Here is a 21781-nt window from a genome sequence, read left to right on the forward strand (position 1 = left end):
TGCTCAGCTTGCACGTGCACTCACCTGTCTGAGAAGGTGCCTGAGATCAGGGAAGGTGACAAGCTCACTGAGCTGTCCCAACGCCCCCTTCTCCCACTTCACGTAAAAAGGCAGACCATTCACTCATCTCCCTGAGGCTACTGCTGCAAGATGGAAAACCTCCCTGCCATGTAACCAATGGACAGATACCCATGGTGTTGAGAAGCAAAGGGCTTTAATGTCTGGAATTTTGCAGTTCGGGGTTTCTACTTGCTCGCTTTCAGAGAGACTGCAGCAGACCCTAATCGTGCTAAGTGATGCTTTCAAGATTTTACTTACGATCGATTATATCTGGACTTTGGCTGTGTAATTCAGAAGGCATCAAAGAATCAAGTTACAAAATAACAAAACTCCTTCCATTTTTTATTTACTTATTTTTAGGAATGAGGTTTCTCAACGCTTGCATAAAAAACCCCCAAGACAGGAATAGAATTAATGCTGGACTGTATTTCTTTCTAGCAAAAACTGATAGTTGTCTATGAGTAAATGAACTAATTAAAAAAAACAACCCTCTACATCTCATTAAGATACACATTTCCAGGCAAAGTCTTACATTTTACATTTGATAATTTTCCTCAAAAACTGTAGTGTATTGTTCCCATCATTTATGTACTCATAATAGTTGTGTTACTTTAGAAGAAAAATGGTAACAATTAGATCTTCATGGCTTAACAATCTTAAAGGCAGAGCTGACTTTAGTGATTTGTGGTAGTTTGGGCTACGGTCCTGGTGAACACTGAGCTACAACTACTGAGCCACTGTTCCTGGGGGAAGCACAGGGTTGGTTTCCTTGGCGTTCAGATCACAACGTGTTTGTCCACCAGTCGAGACGTGATCTTGTTTTAGATGTATTTCTGTGTGAAGACAGCTTATTCAGTATGTGTTCCTTACAAATAACTAGTTGTGTGCAGTGTTTCTTCATAAGGAAACACCATCCCAGGGACAGCACCGTGCAGTGATTGCCTCTCCCGCTCGGTTGCACACAGTGCGCCCACAGCACAGGACAGTCATGCACGAGAGCATCGCACAAAGAAGAAACACCTGGAATCCTGTGAAAACACAAATGAAAACCTTGCTTGTGGAGCTCACTTTGTGACGGGGCAGAGGGCAGTGTGGTTAAACCTCGAGACCTTGACTTGCCCCCTGGAAAACCAAAGGAGAGTGCGTGACTTACTCGGCAGAAGAGGAAGGCATCAGTGAGGCTGGCATGTGAGATCAGGTGGTTCCACCCCAGGAGTTTGACTTTCACAACCTGGTGATGTTGTCAGCAACATTCCCTCCCAAACTGGCTTGAAAAATTCCTTCAGCCTTGTCTGCTTGGCTTTTCGCCTCAAATCTTTAAGTGTTTCAGCATAAGGGATGAATGCAGTGGAGGTCAGGCGCTTAAACGTGAGGCTGCATTCCAGCATAGGGTCACACTCTTCCATGTCATTGAAAATTTTTTCCAGGGCAGAATTCCATTCCGATATTTTGGCTGCCGTGAGAGGGACAATTCTTGGAGTTTCAGGCTGACTTTCGTCTCCTTCGTCATCATCACTGACTCCAGTGCCATGCTCTGCCATCTCATCCAGGTCTTTCTTGGTGGGTTCTACTGCCATTTCTGCCAAAATTTCCTCCACGTCCCCCTCCCTCATGTCTCTGAAGCCTTCTCCACTTATTTGCTGTGCAATATGCATTATGTTTTCGACACTGGTCTTTATATTTTCTGTGACACCTTCAAAGCCTTCAAAATTTTTCACGCAGTCTGGCCAGACCTTTCCCCAACAGTTATTAATAGTAGCCTGCTTGATACTGTCCCAGGCTGATATAATCTATAACATTGCGAATACTGATGGATTTCCAGTGGTCCATCATGGTGGCTTCCTTGTTGGTGTCGAGAGCCTCAGAAGCCTTGCTGTAGAGCTCCCTGGTGTAGTGCACCTTGAAAGCTTTTATTACGCCCTGACTGAGGGGTTGGACGAGAGAGGCAGTGTTTGGGGGCATGAAGAGAACTTCTATGTCGGGGTGGGCATTTTCAAGTTCTTCATGGCAATGAACTGGGGCACTATCCAAAATTAATAAAATTCTGAAGGCAAGGTTTTTGCTGTGGAGATAGCGTTCAGCTTCTGGGATGAAGCAGTTGTGGAACCAGTCCCAGAATATTTCGGATGCCATCCACGCTTTTTTGTTCCACCTCCAGTGGACCGGCATACGGTTCAGATTTTTCCCTCTGAGTGCTCGTGGGTTTTGTGCTCTGTGTACCATTAGGGGTTTGCACTTAAAGTCACCCTTGGCATTGGCACATAGTAGCATGGTTGCACGGTCTTTGAATGATTTAAAGCCAGGAGCCTTGGATGCCATTTGCATTATATAGGTTCGTTTGCCAACATTCTTGTAAAACAAGCCTGTTTCATCAGCATTGAAAACCTGCTCTTCCATATAACTCATGTATAATGCTTAGCAGATACTTTTTAAATTCTTCTGCAGCTTCCTGATTTGCAGGACCTGCCTTGCCTGCAAGTTGAACATTTTTCATGTGGTATCGCCTTTTGAAACGTGCAAGCCAGCCTGCACTTGCTGAGAAGGGTTTAACCTTTTCCTGACCCTGGGTAACATGACTGTAAATGTCCTTGGCTTTCAGCCTCACAACAACACTGTCTACTATGTTCTTTTTATTGGTTGTCGTCTCCTGGATCCACAGATTTAACTGCTTTTCCATCTTTTCCATAGCTGCATCACGCACAATTGATGTTACTTTAGCACTTTCTGGAGTGGCCTCACGTACAGATCGACGAATGTCCTCTTCCTTTTTCTGGATATACCGTATTGTTGACTCATGAACATTGAATTCACGGCCAACAGCACTGTAACTCAGGCCTGAACGAAGCTTGTCTAACACACGTATTTTCTCAGTAAGGCACATTACAACCTTCTTGCGCTTCGGAGCATTAGACAGTGCCTTAGCACTACGCTTGGGGGCCATTTAAAACCGCAAAATCATGAACAAAAAGCACAAAAATGTGAAAAATGTGCCAGTAGCCTTTGAAAAGGACATCTGCTTACATTACCAGCTGAAATAAGTTGGCAGAGCATGACCTTGTTCAAGTTCAGCTAGGAATGTGTATGTGAAGGCTGTTCAAAACTTTCACTGCTCTGTACACGTCTATAAATGAGAAGGAGCCACATGTACTGATTTGGGGTTACGAACAAATTTTATCGAGTATGTGAATTTGCACAGAATCCACGAATGAGAATGGGCTGTATTTATATGGGTCTCCTGCAAAAAAAGTGTGATCAGTAAAATTTTTTAGTATAAAAATGTATTACTTTAGGATACAGTTTTGTTGGGGGAAGCGGAATGAGTTGGAGAAAAGAATGTAAAATTTCTGATTTTTAAACGAGCTTTTTCATAATTCTTTAAGACTGAGAATGGGGATTGTATTTCTATTGTAATTGGAGTCTATTGGACATTTTTAAAAGGATATTTAGCAGTTTCAGGATGTCATCAGGACATCAGAAGTTAAAACTTTGCAACTATTTAAAATTTTGAAGGATTTTAACTACATATTTGGTACATACTTTTTCAAAATTCTTTTAAAGAGCAGATGGACTAGGAAGCAGCTTTGGTTTGGCTGTTCATTGGAAAAAAATCTTCAATTTGGAGGAAATATGTTGGCAATTTCTTCTAAGAATTTTTATATTGTAGGAAAAAAAGTCTGATTTTTGCCCTCTTCGCACCTCTCAACATGCTGGTTTTTTGTTTAGATTCAAACTTTAAAAGACCTGAGCTCCTTGAAATGAAACCGAAGTATTCCTGTGAGTCCTGATGGAATGTTGCGATTTCCCGAGAAGGACAGCCGTGCCTTGAATGTCCTCAAATGCTAAAGTTCTGGATGGTGCTTTAGAGTAACTCCCAAAACTGAGTCGTCTTCATATGCGTTAGAACGACAAAGGGTCCTTGTGATGTCTCTGGCTTCTTTCTCCCTTGATTGCTCTGTATTATGGGTATTACACTCGGTTTTGTTGACCTTTCTGGGTGGGAAGGCTGTCAGTAACACCTTAACACTTGTGCCAGTTGGCCCTCACAGTTCTCTCTTGGACCAAAGCATCAGGCAGCATGCACGAGCCCTCCTCGAAGCTCTGGAGGTCGCAAACAATTTCTCCCCAGCTGACTTACTCGCGGACGTGTAACTGGCTATTCTGGTTAATCATTAATGAGGCACATGGTGTGTATGGGGGGGAGAGAACATTGCACTTCAATCCCAACATGCATAATTTATGTGCCAGTTATTTTAAGTCATCGTGATAGAATACTAGTTCCACTCTCCCAAGCCGGTGGCAGGGAAGAACTGAAGAAACACAGGGTTCCCTCCAGCCCCTTCGGGGGTTGCTCACCGCCGAGGCCGAGCTCTTCCGGTACCTGCTGGGCAGGGCGGGCGGTGTCCACGGGACGAGGCCGAGGACCAGGTGCCGGGAGGAGGAGTCTGCGCGTGGGGTCAGGTGCGCCGTATCCCGGGACAAGGATCAGGCGCCAGGAGGAGGAGGAGGAGTCTGCGCTTGGAGCCAGGTGGACCGTGTCCGAGCGCGAGAATCACCTGCGAGGTGGAGGAGGCCGTGCGCGGGGCCAGGTGGGCCGCGTCTGCGGACAAGAACCAGATGCCGGGGGCGTGGGGGAGGAGGCGGCGGCGGCCACGCGTGGGGCCAGGTGCACCGCGTCTGCCAGGGGGTGGGCGAGGCCGGAAGGGGCCGCGCGCCGGGCGGCCGGGGCGCGGTCTGAAGACGTCACTTCCGGCGGCAGCCCACTTCCTGGAGAGGGTAGGGGCCTGAGATTGGTGCAGCCCGGAGGAAGGAAAGAGGGTGAGGAGAGGCGGCGGCCGAGCGGGCGGGCGACTGGGGCGGCAGGGGTCGCTCCGGGCCGCCGGGGCCGCCCGTCCGCGTCCTCTCCTGGGGCCCGGTGCCGGGGCCGCCGTGGGTCGCGTCCGCGGCCTGCGCGCCGCCGCTCAGCGCCTGTGCTCTGTGTTGCAGGTTTACCCGGAGCCTCGGAGCGAGAGCGAGTGCCTGAGCAATATCCGCGAGTTCCTGCGAGGCTGCGGGGCCTCCCTGCGCCTGGAGGTGAGCGGGCAGCGGGTGCGGGGTGCGGCTTGGGGAGGGGGCAGGCTGGCCGGGGGAACGGCCCGCAGCCTCGGCGCTCGGAGGCCTGGCTCGCCGGCCCCCCCAGGGTGTGAACGCGCTCCTAGGGCGGGGAGGAGCCGCCGTGTTGCAGCCCCAGGCTTGGCCCTCGCTACCGTGAGGAAAAGCCCTAGTGGCTCGTGGGCAGGTGGCCCACATTGGCGACACTGCGTTTGCAGTCTGATTCCTTGGTCCCCGCCTTCGCTTGAGCTCTGCTTTTAGAGATTCTGTGGGGACCCGCGTTCAGGTCTGGGTCAGCCCCTCGGAATTCTCCGCAGTTAATCAGGCCAGGCGGGCAGAAAAAAGGGCTTCAAGTCCTCCCAGCCTCACTCCTTTCTCCAGCCAGCAATTAGGTGATTTTTATTCTAACATTTGGTGTTTAGGGTAGGGACAAGCTAAGCTCTGTCTTGGGGAGTGTACTGGGCGGGGTGTCTTTTCCATGCTAGCTAAGGTTTTGTCGCTAAGTTAAATTTTTCAGTGGCAGCACTCTGGAAACCTCTTTTTCAGCTTGGGTTTACTGTATGATTTTTCTTGATCTTGGGGTAGTGCTTTAGACCCAGAAATCTAGCTGTTCTTTTATTTGGGAATTACAGGTCAACGTGGTTGTGGTCAGTTCTGTGCCTGCCTTTTTCTGCCTGCTGCTTTACCACCCTTAGCCTTTGTTTACTTATCTGAATTGAAGTGCGTTCAGTCAGGCTTGTAGAGTATATGAACGCATTTCCAACAGAACCTGTTATGTAGGATGATTCCGTTAAAGGTTTCCCCTCCTAAAAGGACGAGCTTAGTGTAGGTTTCTTGGAGGGAGAAACCTAGAAGCTCTTAAATCTATGAGGAAACATTACACAGACAACTTATCTGCTAATTGAAATTAGACAAGAACTAAGAGATCAAAATACTCTTCTTACGCATGATTGTGAACATTAAGATATCAGATACTACTAAAGTGATATCTGTGAGGAAGTCACTTACAGATAAGTGCAAAGCTTTCTAGAGATTCCAGAGACCCAAAGGGCTGTTTAGGAGGGGGCGACATTGTTTCAGAAAGGCTTTGTCATTTTACCCTTGACTTCCTTATCGGGCTCTGAGAATATGCTTTGCTGATAGCGATGTTTGCTTTTCTCTGACTTTTGTTGTGAGACTGTATTTTCTTCAAACCAAGTTTTGTTTGTTGTTACAGTAAATTTGAAATTCAGTTGGCACGTTAAGATAATCTCACAACTTAAGCGTGGGACTCTTTAAGAAGGTGTTAAAGCTGAGTCTTAAAAACCCCTCATCCTTTGTTTTCCAGAGGTTGCTGTTGAAATTTCATATTCCGATTATTTTCTAGAATAGTTTATTTAAAGATGCACTAGGAGAGATCCCTAGTCTGTCCTAAACACCTAGATCGGTTCTTGGCATACAGTAGGCCATCAATAAATTTGTAGTTGATAGTGATTTTTTATTTACAAGGAAACCTTGGGTGACTTGTTTTTAAAGAGTAAATTATCTCTTCTAATAAACAGGCACATTGTTAGTATTCTAACGAGCTCAATTGAAAGTCACTTAAAGCTCATAATTACCTGAGATAATGAAAGTGAGAAAACAGCACATCAAAACCCTTAAATTGATGTCACTCTGATTGCTCCCCCCCTCCCCCCTTAGGAAGTCACTCTGAGAAAGGAGTTTGGTGTGGTGTGAACCCAGCATGGGCTTCCACACTTGTTCTCATCAGTGGTGTGAAGGGGCTGGCCTGTTTCTGGAAACCTGGCCTTGCGCATGGACCATGTGCAGCAGTTCCCCAGGGGCTTTAAAGAAAACTACGCAGAAAAGGAACAGGCACGGAAGGACCTTGCACTTCTGATGTGCACTCTAGGCTTTACAGGTTTCATTTTTATGACATTCTGAAAGATGAAAGAAACCGTTTGAAAGGACAAACCCAGTCCTTAAAACTGAGCTTGAATTCCAGATTAGCTTTTGTTCTAGTACTTGTCGAGGTGCTTTTTTCCAAGGGTTCGGAGTGAAATGTGTTTGTAATGGGCTATTTTTTGTATGTGTATTTTACCACCATTTGAAGCTGTGCTAAGATTTCTTAAAGGAAAAGAGGAATTGAGCACCATGGTTTCTGTATCTATTATCATCTTAATTAGCTGTAGAACACCAGCTATTTCCCCCCAGCGGGTGGTTCTCGTTATGGAAGGAGTTTTAATTTTAAAGGAATGTTATATGTTTTACATTTATTAAACCTTGAGAAGCAATTTAGGTTTTAAGTTGGAAAACATTTTTAAACTTGGGAAAAAACAGCTGTAGGAAAACCACACATGTGGCTTGGGTCACCTTCTTGTTTTTCTCTTTGCTACCCATCTTGCATCTTATTTGAATCTTTCATTTCTTGAAATAGTGTGGAATTTGATAAGAATTCAGGTTTCTTTTCCCCTATGTTCCTAATGGTGTAGTAAGGTAAGATCTGAGAGATGCTCCTGTTTGGAACTGTTTGGGCAATTAAAGTTGGTACTTCTCTTAAACTTACTGACAGAAGAAGCTGGCACAGTGGTTCTCCAATTATTTTTGAGAATGTTGTGTTGAGAACCCCTAGTTTGCCCAGTATACGTAGCAAGGACAGAATTGTCCTAGACCTACATGCAACATAGGTGAGAGAGCGAATCTTGCTCCTGGGGACTAAGTGCTCTGTCTTATAGTTTTCCGGAGTCTCCCTTTGGTCTCTGGTTTCAGTTCTCAATTATGTCCTTATTTATAACCTTTTCTAAAGGACACCGCATGTTGCATGTTCTGCTCCTCGTCTTGACTTAGCACAGCTGTGGTCTGGCAGTGAGGAAGCCTAGCCCAGTGCATCCATTCTCAAGACTTAACCCGTGAACCGCTGTTGGGGCCATGCATCAGTATCTCTTAATCCTCGGATAGGGCACTGCTAGGTTAAAGGTGTAGGGGCTTTTAAATGCTTCGGACACTTGCCAGACTGTCCCCAGAGTTTTTCTTCCTTCACCTTGCCAGCAGCAGTAGGCAGGTGTTCCTTGCACCTGTCGTATGTTTTCTTGACCTCTGGAGGATAAAAAACCTCTTGGGATAAACGTTTGTGCTTTTTTTCTCTGGTATCCTCCATGGTGACCCTATTTCTGGGTAGGTGGTAAAGCAGATGGGGGACACTCCAGATGTCACACTGCACGCTGGCACAGGAGGACAAAGGTTGCAGACCTCAGATGGTGCCTGTGTTTCCTCCTGACCTTTAAGAAACACTTCACTCCTGCTCTGCTGTGTCTGGGCCGGAGGGGCAGCTCTGTGCAGGCCTGCACTCCGGCTGCAAGAGCTTTTCCCTCTGTGTGAGGAGGCAGTGTCCCACGTCCAGAGAACAAAAATGAGTACAGGCAGGCGCTCCAGCATTGGATCAGCTGGGTTGATGTAGTTAGTGGGGAGGTTTCGGAAAGCACTGTCTTACATGTTTCCAAAAACACTCTTCAAAAATACAGTGAAGGACAGATTATTATGGTAGCATGAATAATGCTTGATGCTCCTCAAGATTTTTTTTTTTTTTAAGATTTTATTTATTTATTTATTTGACAGAGACAGAGGCAGCCAGCGAGAGAGGGAACACAAGCAGGGGGAGTGGGAGAGGAAGAAGCAGGCTCATAGCATAGGAGCCTAATGTGGGGCTCGATCCCATAACGCCGGGATCATGCCCTGAGCCGAAGGGAGACGCTTAACCGCTGTGCCACCCAGGCGCCCCGCTCTTCAAGATTTTTAGCCAAGGCTGTGATTGAAATTTTGTCCAAAAGAATATTTAAAAATAGGATCAAAATTTAAATGTGCTTACATGGACACTTAAAACTTGTTGACAGAGGTTTAAGAATTAATTGAAACTAAGTCCGAAGTGCATTTATAGTCCTTTTCCTAGGGTTGGAATGCCCCCAGCAGGTGTTACTTTTGTCTTAGATTGAGACAGGTGGGTAGTTCAGCTACCCACTACAGCTTTGTGTGAAGGTATATTCGAGACCACATGGCAGTTCTCTTCTCAGCTAGTCCTCTTCAGCGCTGACACAGTGGTAAGCTGGAAGTGGTTGGTCATGCCATAGGGTTTGACTTTTATTGATAAAACTCTTGAAGTTTACTCACCATGCCTTTGTCAGAACTTGCCTTTTCTTTAAGGAAGTTGAGTTAAATTTGGAAGGTGAGGATTCTCTGAATGTTTTGTAGGTACTTAAAAGCGAAGACAGTCAAATTCTACTCAGTTACTATAGTTGTATTTAACTTTTCCTGGCAAAGAGTGTCAAAGTTGACTTTCTGTCTTAAATCTTTGTGTCTTGCCAAATTGTGTCTTATCCAGGCTGATTTTCCAGAGTAAGTAACTAGGCTTTCCCCTCCACTTCAGCTCTGCAGGGTAGTGCGTTGTCTAGATAGTGCTGTCCAACAAGTATAATGTGAACCACATTCATAGCTCTAACACTCGTGGTAACTACGTAAAGAAGAATCGTGAAGCTCCCGTGAATCGCCTTCTCTTTAACCTAGGCTATCTGTAATGTTTGACCATGCAGCTAATATACAAGCATTGAGATACTGTTTTCAGTTTAGTCTTTGAAATTTGGTTTGTATTTGTCACACTCACTGCTCTTCTCATTCCGGATCAGCCACATTTCAAATGCTCAACAGCCTCGGTGGGGGGCAGTCTCTGTGTTGGACTGCCTAAGTCTAAAGATCGGTTAAGAGGCTGCCATCTTTGGAATTCAGTGGACCGACATTTGTTGAATGCAAGCAACGTGCCCATGCATTTCATATGTACTCTTTTGTGTTTACTCACAAATATCCCGCAGACGAGGAGCTAGATGTGGGGCGGCTGGCGGGTCTCGGGGCCCAGCGCAGCAGGCGAGCATGCCGGATTTGTACTCCAGTCTGGTGGTCCCACCGAGCAGGCCCGTGTGTGTGTGCTGCCGCCTGGAGTGCAAGAGACTGAGCTGTGTAATGATGGCGAAGCCACGCTGTTGGACTGCTTCCCAGCAGGGGCCATAGGGAAGTTCTGAGTTTAGCTGGTGGCAGGGCAGGCCTCGTGGGTGTGCCTCCCTGTGTGATCACGTAGGGCTCTGACCTTGGCTTAATGTTCCGCTCACACCATCTGAAATGCTAAAGAATTTTGAATCGGGTCTGCACTGTGTTTGTGCTGGACCATACATACGATGGTTGGTCTCCCCTGGTGGTATGGTTCTTAGGGGTATACGATAGATAACAGCCGATGGTGTTCTGGACCTGTTGTAAAGTGTGTACTGAACCACTTGATCTTTAGGCAACTCTACTAGGTTGTACCTCTAGTATCCCCACACCGTGGTTAGAGACCCAAGGCACTGGGAGATAGGCACCTGCCCAAGGTCCAGAGCTAGTGATGGTGGAAACTCCCACTGTCCTAGCTCACCAGAAGCCTCCTGAACAGTGACAATCCATGTGTCCCTCCCCGAAGAGAGGCGGGGGCAGTGACCTGGAGCCAAGTGTAAAAAGGGAGAGGTGATGGGGGCTCATAGGCTGTGAATTCCTATCCCATGTCCTGTTGGCCTCAGGCCAACTAAGGTCTCCAGCGTGGGCCCCGGCAGGCTGGGTGAGCTCAGTGAGAGGACGTGGAGTAGTGATACCCAATTCCAGACCTTGGCCCACGTCCGCCGCGCTGTGAGCGAAGTGCCGCGAGGTGCTGCTTCTCCTGCAAAGTCAGGATTGCATCCTCTCTCGTGCACTGAGAACTGTCCTGGCGTCCAGTGTGCCATCATCCCTCTGCCTGTCCGTGGTTATGGCAGGACCCAATAGAGAACCAGGGTTTTGTTTTTCTGAAGGGTCCTGTGGAGAAGGGGTGGACGAGGGTGTGGGAGCTGGCTTGCATTTCCCCTTGGAGAACATCGGGGTAAGGAGGGAGGAAGAGTTTTGGATTTGTAGGTAAATTTTCAGTGCTTCCACGAAGGGGACTTTGCTAGATGCGGGGCATTGGGCCAGATACTCATGAGGTTCTTGCCAAATCCGGATTGTTGTTTTCAGTGTAGTATTCTGCTGCCTCCACTAGCCACCAGTTCAGTGCTAGGACGTAGCCCAAAATTCTCCTTGCCCTTTTTGGGCCCTTGATCGGGGGACGGGGGGTACAGTTTCCTCAGGTCTGCCTGCTGTGCCTCCTGGGACACCTGTTGAGTGTCATTTCAGTGTGGCTGGTTCGCCAGGCTTACCTGAATTGTACAACTGCAGCTTATCTAGTTAGTAAGTATTGGCATTACTTAACATGTGCGGTGGAATAATGTGGGTTTTTCCCACGAGAGGGTAGTTCTGCTTTACCTCCCGTGAACACGCCCCTCGTGCTCTGCTGACCCCAGCTGCGGGTGCATATGCCCGTCTGCTTCCCCTTGGCAGGGTGATGGGGATTGGCCCTCACTGGCTGTAATCTGTCGTCCCAACTCACTCTAGCCTGGGTGGAGGCAGAAAGCAGGGTGTTTAGCACAGCGGGTGGGGGTGGGGTCTGCACTTGTGAGGTGCTGGAGCAGGAGGGGACATGTGGAGGTCACTGTGGCCTAGTCTCCCGTTTTAGAGCAGATGGAGACCTAGAGGTCCATGTGGGACCCATGTATGTTCCCAGGAGACTCTGCTAGAAGCGAGTTGTCTGTGCATCCCTCCGACTTGCCTGACTGGCTGCTGGGTGGAGGGGAGGGCCCAGGACTGAGGAGGAGTGGTAAGCTGGCCTGAGAGCCTCAGCAGGTGAGCTGTTCCTGCCTTCTCCTCTCCTCACCCCACTCTAACAGAATGCCATGGTATTCCTCTTGGCCCCCTCCCACACCTGCCGCCTGCGCTGGCCACCCACACCCTTTGCCTGAATTATCACGACAGCCCCGCAGTGATCTTGCGCCTCTCTTGTTCTTCTCCAGGCTGGTTTCCCTTACATGCAAATCCGACTTCTGTTGTTTTCCCCTTGACTCCGATTCTGCTCTGGGTCTTCGGCTGAAATCCAGACTCCCTAGAAGTGGGGGGACTAAGACAGGAGACGGGGCAGTGTTGGGCCAGAGGATGTAGAGGTCCTTGTGGTCACCCGAGGACGCTGGCCTGTACTCAGGGATGTGGGGCTGCTGGAGCAGACCCCTAGGTGATCTGACCAGAGTCTCAGGATCATCCTGGCTGCTACTGGGGTGTAGACTACAGGGAGTGAAGGGCAAAAGCAAGAAGACCAGAAGAGGCGATGGCAGAAATCCAGGTAAGAGTTGATGACCCTTGACCCACAGTGAGGACAGCGTCCATGGCTGGAAGTGTGTTTTCTCATTTCATGCAGAAGGTCTGGGTGACTTCCACATGGACTACATGGGCTGTGGAAGCAGAGTTAGAGAGGACCAGGCCCTGGCCTGAGCAGGGGGAGCCGTTGCCTTTGAGCTCGGGAGTCTGCTGGAGTCCTGTGTGGTGTTCAGCAGCAGACCTACTGCAGTAGAGATGTGGGGGATTTGTTGGTGGAGATCAGTGAGGTCTGACCCCGACACAGCCCAGATGTCCACTTTCCGCTGGTGCGTATGCAACCCGCTTCCACTGTGGGAGGCGCCTCCTTTCTCAGGGCGATTTCAGGAGGCCCTCTAACAAGGCCAGGGTAGGGTCTCCTCCATGGCGGTGGGCAGTGCTGTGTTCGGTGTGTGCTGGTGTGCGTGCCCAGTGAGTGTGGAGGGCGGTCCCTGTGCGCAGGGTCGTCTTGTACTTCTGTCCCCAGGGCTGGCACATAGAAGGCTCTCGTTTCAACTGCTGCATGCATGAGACCAAGGAAGAATGGCGGGTGGTGATAAAGTTTAATTCACTGATGTTGAGTTCTATGCACCTAAACGACCGCTGGCTCCATCTTCTGTAGCTCCTGTTGCAGTGGCTCCTGGGCTGTTTGGGCGTGCTTCCTTGGGGTGGCCCACGCTTCTGTAGGACGCGCGCTCTCAGCCATGGCGAGCTGCCGGAGAGGGGTCCGTGTGCTGGACCGTGACCGTGTGCAGGACCGATGACTTTAGGACAGCTCACTTGTGCCTTGAGGGTGGACTTTCTCTCCTCTTGGGCCAGACCTCAATATGGGTGCCAGGGAATTGGGTGTGTATGACGGTGGGCTGCCAGAAAGCGTGCGGGAGGGTCAGCAGCGATGGAAGACACTCAGGCCCTTTGGGACTTGTTTTCTTTGGCAAAATTAAAGGTTTGGAAAGGGTGACCCCGTAGGTCTTGGAATCTGTGTGGTCACAGAGGCAGAAGGTGGGATACTGCAATATTTTTACATTTGATTGTGTTGATAATCTTAGCTTCTTGCTCTCAAAAGGCACCTATTTTTGAAATTCTAGTTTGATCTGTTTATAGCTATTGGGTTTTGTCAGAGCTCCTTTTTGGAATTCCTCATGAAAGGTGCTTACATAAGAAGGGGAGGCCAGAGATTTTCCAGGGATGTGGCCCGGTCAGTTCAGACACGGGGCTTTTAAAATGAGGGCCTGTGTAGTTGAGTCGGACCTGCAGGGTAACGGCGTAGCAGTAGATCCTGTCACCCGTTCACTTGGTGACTTCAGTTGAGTCTGAAGATGTTCGATCCATCGTGTGTGTTACCGTGATGGTCTGGAAGTGTATGTCCCACACTGTATTGTGTGCCGCGGGGAGCAGTGCCGTGGCCAGCCCCGTCCTAGGGTGTAAGAGCCCAGTGCTGACCTTCCTAAGCTCAGCGGGGAGAATTGATCCTGGAATACTTCTTCTAGAACAGCAAAAGCTGCTTATATAAGCTTTTTAAGAGCAAGTTACATTTTTTCAAGATCAATAAAACTAATTTTTGTGCGTTATAGTCTCCTGTGTTACGCCAGATCTATCAACTGAAGTGAGAAATTCCTGTTTCTGTCAAAGGAAGAAATAACTTGAGTGTCTAGATCTCTTAGAGAATTTTCGGTTTCAGTGAGTGTACAGTGGTCCGTCCTTGCATTTTCCGCATAAGACAGCCACCGTGGCGTACTGGTTTTCTCTTGCAGCGTAGCGAACGGATCAGCGCACGTGGGGCAGCTTCATAGCGCCGCCGTGAGGCCTGGAGTCTGGGGAGCTTGACTGGGCTCTGTGCTCGGGCCTCACTGACAGGGGGATGGCTGGCTGGGTGCTCCCGAGGTGACTGGCAGAATTCACTTCTCAGTGCTTGGGACTGAGGGCCCTGTTTCCTGGTGCTATTGGCGGGTGTCACTCTTTGCTCCCGGGAGCTGCTCTGGTCCTAGTCACAGGCCCTTCCTCTTCCTCGCAGCAGCGATGCACCTGTGTCGCGTCCTGCTGCACACCTCTGACTTTCTCTCTGCTCTGAGCAGCAGGAGGCTGTTTGGAAGGGGCTTATAATTAGATGGAGTCCACCCAGACAGTCTCTCTTTGAATGCACTCAGGTACATCTGCAGAATCCCATTTGCTGTGGCTTGATGATGTTCTGTCACATTGCGAGCCCCTGGCCTTGGGGTGGGTTTGGAGGACCTGTTGGAATTCTGCCTTGGGTAGTGTTGAGAACGAGACTGAAGTATCTGGCGACCAGGGTGTAGTCCTGGCTCTGCACTATTAGATTGGTGGCCCCAGCCTCCTTTCCACCTTTAACCAAGCCACGTGAAACAGAGTGGGGGACAATCGACTAGTACCTCCACCAGCTGTACTGAGGGATTAATTGAAGCAGGGTGCCTGAGATAACTGGGGTCCTTTCACAATTCTGGGGTGTCTTAGTGCTGACATGAGCATGACGGACAACGCTGTCTCTGGGGGGACATGAGGACAAGTAGAGACGGCAAGGAGATGGTCGTGCCTCTGAGACAGAAAGCAGAGCTGGTCTTGGTATGGCAGGAGAGTGGGGGGCTTAGTCTTGAGCATTCGCCGTGATGTCCCCCATTTTCTGATGGAGCCAGTGCAGCTGTGTCGTGTACGGTTGGCTCATTGTCAGGTAAACCCACGGCGTTGGTTGAACACCACAGGTCGGTCCTTCTCGTCAGAATGACCCAGCTACATGTGCTGTGATCATGGGTTGTGGTCCTGTGGTGGGCAGGTTGGCAGAAGTCCTTCTCTCGTCTGGGGGCACGAGCTTGGAGGCGGCCAGGGGCATGTTGTCAGGTTGCTTCTGGCTGCTTTGATTCCAGTAAGACCTGTACACAGCCTTTAGTTTGCTCTTGAGTCCTCATTCTCATGTTGTGCTGCCATCTGTGGAGTGGCGCAGGTGGCCTCCAGCCCAGTGTTCCGCCAGCCTGTCCTCTGTCACTGTTCGTGCCACCACCTTGCTGAAAAACAGCCCTGGACAGGTCCCGGTTACTCAGAGGGTTGTGTCCTGGAGCATTTCCGTGGTGACTTGAGCCTTGTCCACTTCTCCTGTCCCTCCCCCTGCTCTTGGACTTTCTGTCCCCGGTATGTTGAACCACTTGCAATGTCCTGAGTAATAGTTGCTCATTGGCTCACGTGAACGTGGTGGTGTGTGTTCTGTGCCAGGTGTTGCGCTAGTGGCTTCATGTATGTTGTTTACATGTAACGACTCCAGTGAGCTGAGACCCGTAGCTAGAGAGGTTCAGGAATGTGGCCCTGGCCGCTCGGCTAGTGCGTGCTGGCCCGGGGTCCTTCCTGATGCCCTTCCCGTGTGTGCTGGCGGCCCCTCGTGGCGCCGTCCGTCTGCACACTCCCCTCTGCTCCTGGCTAGCCCTGTCTCCGCCCCCCTGGGGCCTGGTCCGAAAACGGAATTTGCCGAGTGTCCGTAGCTCTGCTGTGAGGAACTGTGAGGGTGTCCTGCAGACGCTCCGTACAGTGGCTGGAACGTTCTCCGCCTCCCTATACAGAGATGGGAAGTTTCCTCAGGGCCCCCGCCCCAACTGTGGGCACCCTAGGAGGAGCTAGGGAAGGGTGGGCATGTGTGCGTTGAGGAAACTCTTTTGTTCCCTAATCTGGAAGGGGTCGTCTTTGTCTTGTTGCAAACAGGTCCTAGTGCTTTGATGGTTTCGGAAACAGGTCAGGTAGAGGCATCCGGTGCAGAGGAGACGCTTGGCTGCTGCCTTCTGCACGTGTGTGGAGTGCAGGCAGGGCTGTGCTCGCTGAGGATGAGGGCCGGCCTGCAGCGTGCTTCCATCTGGCCTTTTTGGGGCTGCTGCTGTGGGCGTTGGGGTTGTCTGGGCCACATCGGCTGACCGCTCACCTGTCCGCGGTGTTGCCCAGAAGACCTCTCCCTAGCCTCAGATGCACCCTCACTGGCCTAGACCGCTGGGAGAAGTGTTTCTGTGTATGAAACATGCGTTCTCCTGAATAATACTAGGTTACGTGTGTTTTTTTTCTGCATCGCGGTTGAATGGGATGGCCATGTTGGCCATTTGGCGGGGACATGGTTTATCGAGGGTCTGTTTCTTATTTTTCAGTAAGGCCGTGTGAAACAACGTCAGTCAGGACCGATGGGTGGGAGCCACATGAATCCGGAGCTCAGGCGTGAAGACTCCTGGGAGAGTTCTCTGCCCAGAGAAGATGGTCGTCACTTAGTGTGCTGCCTTCCGACCTCTTCTCCTTTCTCCCACCGTGTTTGAGGCTGCTCTGAGTGTCTGAGTCCTCACTGCTCTCCTTGGGTTTTAAAAGCAGACAAATTCCCTGTTGGCCTTCCGGGAAGGGGAAACCCCCTCTTCCTGACAGGTAGTTGCCCTGAAGCGGGTTGCGTCCCCGAGGAGCTCCCGCAGGTCCTGGGAACCAGTGAGCGGAGCAGTTCCCAGGGAGTGATGACAAAGCAAAACCAAACCCGAAGCCTCTCAGACCACATTTAGATGGGAAATTTGCCCTTGGTATGTTATTTTTTAAAATAATTTTCTTGCCAGAATATGTACTTCCAACGTACTTTATATTAGCGTGTGCTGAGTGTTTTCTCGGGTAGTTCAGAGAACCTCCCTGATCTGTCCTTGAAGTGGCAGGACAGGACTCGCTGGGCATTGGCGTTTCCTCCTTTCTCGAGGCTGAGGGCGCCTGTCCCCTTCCCTTCAGGGAGGACTGGCAGGGAGTGTCCACTTGGGTTGCAGAGTGGGGAGCTTTTAAAATATGGATTCCAGGGTTCCCCTGGAGAGTTTGACTTAATTAGTGTGGTTTTTAAAACTGACCCCATTGAGTCCCTCAAATTCGGGTTTGGTGAGGTCGCGAGAGCTCTGGCTGGGAGAGGGAACTGTGGTGATTTCATCCATGCTTGCAGGAGAGCCAAGGATCCTGCCCAGCTTCGGACGGGCGGCGGGAAGTGCGCTCTCCTCCATCCAGCCTTTTCCTTGCGGGGCCCGGCCAGCCCGGTGCGCAGGGGGTGGGAAGGGGGTGGGTGAGGCAGCCATGGGGACCCTGAAGTGACACGGGGCCTGTTGGGCCTGTTGGGATTGTTCGTTTTGAGTCCTTGTGTAGGTGGCGAAGTGAATGCTTTTATTTTCTACTTAAAAGATTCTGGGGTAGTTGGGGGTGCTCAAATGAACCTCCTAACCTGCCCCTGCCCTTTTCTTGGAAAAATTGACGCTGACAGCGTGGAAGACTAGTGCGAGCACCCTGAGCCTTCACTCAGTTTACCATCCAGACACTTTGCCCTCTTGCTCTGAGTATTTGGGTACTTTTATTTTGCTAGTCACTTAACCTGTGTGGTAGACCTCAAGATATTTGCCTTTCAATAGCTAGCACGTCCATCTTTAAAATGAGAACCTTTTCCTTTAGTTTCCAGAACAATTCTTCCACCTTTATCATTGATTAGGACTTTGACGTTTTTGAGGAGGCCGGGGTGGTTATTATCCTGTAGAGTGCCCGTGGTCTGGGTGGCATCTGGTTCAGGTTAAACATTTTAGGTAAGAATTCTACACAAGTGGTGATCCGTATTTTCATAGGTCCCATTGGGAAGTGCTTAATGTGGACCCTTCATACTGTGATAGATTCCTTCATTATTTAAAGCCTTTTCTGTCATTTCGGTGGAACCTCGAGAGGGATGAGAGTAGTGTTTGTGTTCACTTTACCATCTCTGAGACCTTTCTCAGAGTTTGAGTTCTGTAATGATTGGCTCTAAGTTTTTAATGCAATGTGTTTATTACATTTCTGGCTCGAAATGTTCACACCTAACTTATCTTAAGCTCTAGCAGGTCGTGCATCTGCCCAGAGCCCAGTTTGGCATCTAGTGGGGGCTGTTTTTTGCAGGCCTGCCTCCTTGGCATCGGCAGGCAGACTAGGGGCCTGGTGTAGGCTGGTGGGGTGCCGCGTCTGTGCGGGTGTGTCTGCGACCGCTGCCCCTTCCCGCTGCCCTGCTTGCTGCGGACCTGCACACGTGCATGCACGCGGCCGAGGACTCATGCAGTGACTGATCTGCTTCCCGTCTTTGCTCTCCTGGGTCCTTCGTCACACAGTCTTTTGGAGCCCGGGAACCTGGTTTTCTCCTTTGTAAAACAAAGTTGGTCATGAAGTCTTCGCAGCACCCAGGGGCCTCCCTGCCTGGCGGTGCTTCACCTTCTCTCGTGGTTTCTGCTTGTGACCGTTGCTTCTCCATGGGAGGGTGAAGACTGACCGATGCTTTCATTGTGCTGGTTATCTTCCTGCCCTCCTTAGGATTTTGTCACCCCCCCCTTTCCTGGAAACTCCCTAAAAGATGTGTCTGGGGTTTCTTTTTACATGGGTGGTCCCTGTCCTTTTTTTGTGTTTGGGCATTGATACAGTGGAAACTACAAAATCAGATAGGCTCTAGTTCTCATTTTAAAATGAATAATCGTTTGGGGGCATATTGGGTGACCGCGGTATGTATTGATAGAATCCATCGTCAAACTAATTTTATCCCTGGAGCGTAGGAGTAGGCAGAATTAAGAACAAAACCTACAGAAACCAAGGAGGCGAAATCCCTGCTGGGTCCTGTTCTTCACATATCCCCATCGGTATGGACCATTTGCATTAAACTGAAATAGCATGACTTAAAGATTCTTCTCTACTCGTCTCGTCACAAAATCAGATTCCTCTTGACAATGTGATAGGACAAAACTGTATTTTTAAACTTTGCGAACCAGACTCCAGAACTGTGCCAAAAGTAAGTTTCTTGCATCAAAAATAGCTTTCTCATAAACTCCCTGGAGGAGCTGACTCGTGTTTGGAATGTTAAAGCTAGGTGAGTTGAACGTGCTTGGCCGGCCGCACCTGTGGGACTCTCTCCGTTAGCCCTGAGAGCATTCCTTTCCGTTCCCTGGTGTTTTCTTGTTGGGTCTAGCCTGCGGTGTCCTCAGCCAGTGGCATCTTTGAGGTGTGTGTGTCCTCCTTGTTGAGGGCACCACGGGCCAGAGTGGTGGTGGTGGTGGGGTGCGATCAGGCGGAGTTGCTGCATTTCTTGAGCCTCTGGGGGGGGCGGTATGTGTGTGGACGGCGGCCGAGGTAACCTGAATACTGCCGCTGCCATGTCTTCCGGCATCTCTGCAGCCTGGGCACTGTGCAGGTGGGGGTGCCCTTGTGGGTTTGCCCTTGGTGCTCCGAGCTGCTCTGCCTCTGCGGCTGTGGGCTTGTGACGTATGACTCCAGGCCAGCCATGTGCTCCTCAGATGGCAGGCTTGTTGGCTGTGGCCTGGGGCTGCTTTGCCTCACCAGGAAGAACATTCCTGAATCTGCAGCCCACACCAAGGAGAGGAGACTGAAAAGATGGCCCCAAGCTTCCAGTTTCTGTGCTGCGGCTCTTGCTTTCTTGACTTGTTAGTTCCACCAGCTGGAGCTATTTTAAACCAGTTTGAGTTTCAGTGGCAGTTGAAAGATTTAACTGATGACCTCTTTGTTATATGATGTATAATACGATCTATTTTTTGCTATAAAATTTGCTGCTTTATTCTGTGGGAGATAGTTCTGATTTCCAGTACTGTCCATGAATTTGGAAGCCAGGGTGAGGTAGGCCCACCAATGTGGGGATGGGAGAGCCTTTCAGGTCTTACTAAGTTGGTGACCTTAGTGGGTACCCTGTCCCCCTTCTTTGTCAGGGGTGTCCCCTGCTGCAGGATGGCTGTTAGAGCTGACCATGTGGTTAGAAGGTGTGGTCAGGGGATGTGGAGAGAGGGGTGGCACACGAGGGTAGGGCTCCCATGGTGGGTGGATGCCCCGGTGGTTTTCGAGCACTGTCCTCCCTCCTAAAGGTGGGGCCGCGCTGGGGCCTCCCCACGAGCGGCCTGGCGTGCGGGTCTGCAGTCGCGCGGCTCCCGAGTTGCAGGCACCGCGGTGTCCTGTCCGTTGCGTGCTTGCACCCCCTCTCTGTTGGCCTCACTGCTGTGCAGACTTGAGGAGCGGCCACCCTCCACAGCCATGGTTCGGACGCAGCCCCGGGGGCGCCTTCAGGCTGCCTCTCAGAGACCAGAGCGGTGTTCTCCTGGTGGGGCCACTTGGAACTCCTGACACCTGCAACCTGTGAGGGAGCTGGGCTAAGCCTCGGGGTCTGAGTGACTTGCTGTGTAGACACGGACAAGTAGTAGGGCTCCTGGAGGTTCAGGTGATGATGCCCCCTGCTGGCTCGTAGGGCACCTGGCACAGGCTGTGACTCGGTCCCGGGTGGGTGGGCAGGGGCGAGCTTTCAGGCTGGCCGGCAGGCAGCTTCTCCGAGGCTGCTGTAAAGCCTCTCCCTGTAGGACTTATGTGATGACCGTGTCCAGAGTTTGGGAAGGGAGGGAAATTTGTTTGCTCTGGAATGAGAAGTACTTTGTGGGGAACAGTTGTTCCTGTTTTGAATAACGGAGAAGTCTGTCTCAGCCAGCGAAGAGCTTTCAACTTTTGCCCTTTGGTGTTAACATGGCCGGACTCTCAAGTGCCCTAACCGCTTCACTTATTATCTTTTTTGTGTGTGTGTGTTTTGAAGATGTACTCTCTCCCCTTCAAGAATCAGTGCTTTTGGGGGCAGTGTGGTGTATGGGTGCCGGGCCAGTTCTTGCCAGGTGCGTTAATCAGCAGCCCCCACGTCTCCAAGGCTTCGGACACCAGGGGGCTCTCCCACTGGGGATGTGTTCACTGCAGGTGAGGTGTTGCTGTGCTCTGGGATCCAGGCTGAGGCAAGGCCCAGACTGGAGCTGCTACCACTGTCCTTGAAAGGAAAAGACCAGGGAGGTTGGTTGAAACACCCCAAGGCTCCTCCAGCTTCTGCTTGGAGCTGGTGTGCCTCGTCCTGCTTGGAGCGGGTGTGTGTCTGCGTGCTCACATCTCGTTGGCCGGAGCCCAGGGAAGGCGTGGCAGTGAGTGGGGGAGCGTGGAGGCACAGCAGCTGCAGTGACCTTGAGTTAGACAAAGAAGTTCGACAACAGTGTGATGACTGACAGTTCCACATTGGGTCAGCATCTGCTCTTAGCACTTGTGTCGTTGAAACCTATTTATTTTACAACAATATTCTGTTGGTTCAGGCTTTGCTGAAAACCACAGTGGCTTCTCCTAAAACAGTCCTCCTGTATCGAGGTAGAGGGTTATGCATTGGGGTGCTCTTGCAGATACACACAGGGGTCACCCTCCTGGCACTGCCCTGCCACATGGATGCTGGTGACGCTTGCTTGACCTGTGTTACACAACCCCATTTTCCTGTACAGGTGAGCCTTCCTGATTTCTGGTGTTCAGGAGCTAACCTTGGTATTTAAATGTGACCATATAAATAAGGAATATGTCAAAATAGAAAATTTTTAGA

The 21781-nt window shown here is 50.3% G+C and overlaps 1 protein-coding gene and 1 long non-coding RNA gene across 4 annotated transcripts in view; one reads left to right on the forward strand and one right to left on the reverse strand.

Annotated features, from left to right (window-relative positions):
• Nucleotides 1-385: 385 nt before the first annotated feature.
• On the reverse strand, nucleotides 386-4743 carry LOC109490459. The gene is made up of 2 exons (XR_002143785.2): nucleotides 1214-4743; nucleotides 386-1088 (listed from the first exon to the last, which is right to left on the reverse strand). It is a non-coding gene; the product is annotated as an uncharacterized LOC109490459 (long non-coding RNA).
• Nucleotides 4744-4812: 69 nt separating this feature from the next.
• ARHGEF7 (Rho guanine nucleotide exchange factor 7) overlaps nucleotides 4813-21781 on the forward strand; it is a 99088-nt gene continuing 82119 nt past the window's right edge. For 2 of the 3 annotated variants that reach the window (XM_034665485.1, XM_011231556.3), the window contains exon 1: nucleotides 4882-5130. The gene's annotated coding sequence lies outside the window, so the exon portion shown is untranslated. The other variant, XM_019805288.2, reaches the window with a different exon arrangement.

This window comes from Ailuropoda melanoleuca, chromosome 7 (assembly GCF_002007445.2).
Source record: "Ailuropoda melanoleuca isolate Jingjing chromosome 7, ASM200744v2, whole genome shotgun sequence".
In the NCBI taxonomy this organism is placed as follows: domain Eukaryota; kingdom Metazoa; phylum Chordata; class Mammalia; order Carnivora; family Ursidae; genus Ailuropoda; species Ailuropoda melanoleuca.